Genomic DNA, 3042 nt, shown 5'->3' with positions numbered 1-3042 from the left:
TTCGATTCTAAGCACAAGAGTCCTGGCAATTGACTTTCCACATTTACCCATCCCTGGAGAAGGAAATGGCAACCCACTCCAGTACTATTGCCTGGAAAATCCCATGGACAGAGGAGCCTGGTAGGCTACAGTCCATGGGGTCTCAAAGAGTCAGACACGACTGAGCGATTTCACTTTAAGCATCTTGGGCAAACTGCTAGCCCATTGATTCTAAGATCACAGTTCAGCCACTTGAACCTCTGAACAAATTCTAAACTTAGCCGCTTGAACTTCTGAACAAATTCTAAACTTAATTCTTTAACACTGAGTGCTAAATAGCCAGACTGTTTAGTTGCTAAGTCGTGTCTGGCTCTTTTGGGACACCATGGACTGTAGCCAGCCAGACGCCTCTGTCCGTTTTCCAGGGAAGGTTTACTGGAGTGTTACCATTCCTTTCTCCAGGGGACCTTCCCGACCTCTAGGGACTAAGCTCAAATCTTTTATGTCTCCTGCATTAGCAGTCCAGCCCTTTTACCTGAGCCACCTGGGAAGCCACATCAGATACAAACTGATTCTGTAGGCGTTTACGCCTCTGAGCACCAGTAAGTAAAGTCACTCAGTCGTGTCCGACTCTTTGTGACCCTGTGGACTGCAAACCACCAGGCTCCTCAGTCCATGGGATTCTCCAGGCAATACTGGAGTGGGTTGCCATTTAGTTCTCCAGGGGATCTTCCCTACCCAGGGATCGAACACGGGTCTCCCGCATTGGAGGCAGACGCTTTAACCTGAGCCACGAGAAGCCCTGCCTGAGCCCCACGGAAGCCCTAAAGGAACAACACTTATGCGCTTGCTTCAGGGAAGGCAATGGCAACCCACTCCAGTACTCTTGCCTGGAAAATCACATGGACGGAGGAGCCTGGTAGGCTGCAGTCCATAGTGTCACGAAGAGTCGGACACAACTGAACACGTTCACGCATTGGAGAAGGAAATAGCAACCCACCCCAGTGAGTATATCCCAGGTGCTACTAAGCAAAACTTGGAAAAAATGTTTGAGACCACGGCAGCCACCCCTAAAACACTATAGAGATGCTCCACCCCAGCTGCAGAGGTTTGGAGGGTCACACAGGAGGTGAGAAGCAAACAAAACTTTATCCGCGGCTCACCACTTCTGATTCACATGAACCATGTCCCCATCCCCATGGTAACTGTCTCCCACATAACTAGCCCTTGGAACCAGTAAGTTTCTGGCCGAGACTTGTGACCTTAGTCCCCAACCCAGGGAGTGAGATTGCTAGAACCCTAGAAACCCACCGCCAGGGCTTAATCCTGAGCAACATGCAGGATCTTCGTTTTCCACACTAGGGATCGAAGCTGCACCCTGAAGAATGGCCTTAACCAATTCCTACAAGGGACCCATAGAGATCCCTGAGGCGCCCACTGAGACAGACTCACTTTCCAGCAAACCCCCAGAAACTCCCCATAGTGTTCCCAAGGACCAACTATGGAAATGACCGGAAAAATAAACAGCACACAATACAGGCATACTGTTTTTATTAATATTTAATATTAAACCAATTTTATAATTGGAGTAATAGGCAGAGCTTTTAAGGTTGAAAGCAAATGATTGCTGACATACGATTATAATAGGCAGAGATTACACATTACAAAAGGCAGATTACAGACAAAAGCCATGAGTTGGAAGTAAAACCCACCATTGACTACGTGGGAAGTCCTTGGTTGCTGACAGAATCTCCGACTTGAGTCAGTAATGAAGTGCAGGATCGGTAAGTGCGAGCAGACATCGCAGATTCCAACCGTTAGATGGCTTTCCCGAACAGGGACGCTCGAAATGGGAGCACTTTCCAGTCACAAATCGGCAAGCACCCCCATTTTGAGCATCCCGGTCTGGGTTTGCTGGAACCTGTTCTGACCCTGATCCTAGGAAAGAATTAAGTTTAGTGATCTCTGGAAAAGCCATTGGTGTAAGGAGACAACGTTAAGGAAACTTTAGACAACTTCCCCATTCATACCAGGCGCCTAGTTAATGTTCTCACCAAGTGGAAGCTCCTCTCTCAACCGGTAACACTCAAAACATGGCGGCACTTCCCTTCGTAAAACGGAAGTGCCCCCACAGTTTGAGTACCACAGGCTGAGAAGTTGCGGGCCAGGATCACCAAGTGAAGGACTGAGAAGACTGAACGCTTCAAAGGATTAACACTAACCCCGCCTTAACCCCAAACGCAAGGCCAAGAGGGAAAAGCCAACAGGGAAGCCCGGTTATGAAGCTCGTGGTCACCCCCCGTCCCTCCACTATTATAGGAGCAAAACCTCGGTTAAGGACAGTTAACATGCAGGTGAGAAGTCTGCATGCTGAGGCTATTCGATTTCTGACTTTGCCTTGGACTTCCCAGCCAAGTCCTCTGCATTTGAAGCACGGAGGTGGGGAAGGTTTAGTCCCTGGTTGGGGACTAGGGCCCCTCTTGCCACGTCGTGCGGGTAGAAGTGAAAACCTCAAGGCTGGCCTCAATTTACGCTGAAATGAAGCAAGAAAACTCCCGTCCCTACATGTCGCTGGCCAAACACTAGAGCAACTCTGGGGACACAAAAGCTCAGGCACCAGAGCAGTACACACTGGTTGGGCGAGTTGTGGGTGGCATTCTTGGTTATTACGCCTCAGTACTTTCGATGCAGGAGACGTGGGTTCGATCCCACGTTGGGAATATCCTGCATGCCTCCTGGCTGAAAAAGAATAATGAAAAAACCTATTAGAATTCACAAGGGCAGTTTAAATGAGAAAAGGTAGCTTCGGGTTAAACCAAGAGGTAGCAACCCAGTGCAATTTCAGAAGGCAAAGCAATAAAACTTACTGAAAATAGAGCAGCTGGAAAAAGAAAAGGATGAGCAATTTAAGGAAAAGAATGCGCAGGTGATACTCACAAGATACAGGATCTCATTGCTTCTCGCCAGGAAGTCAGGTTTCAGACCTGCCGACCTCTTATATAAGCCAAAGACCCAGCCTTTGCGGAGAAGACCACTCCCCTCCACAGGTCTCCACCCAGACCC

Source organism: Ovis aries, chromosome 14 (genome assembly GCF_016772045.2).
Source record: "Ovis aries strain OAR_USU_Benz2616 breed Rambouillet chromosome 14, ARS-UI_Ramb_v3.0, whole genome shotgun sequence".
NCBI lineage: Eukaryota > Metazoa > Chordata > Mammalia > Artiodactyla > Bovidae > Ovis > Ovis aries.
Note: the sequence above shows the minus strand (reverse complement) of the source record.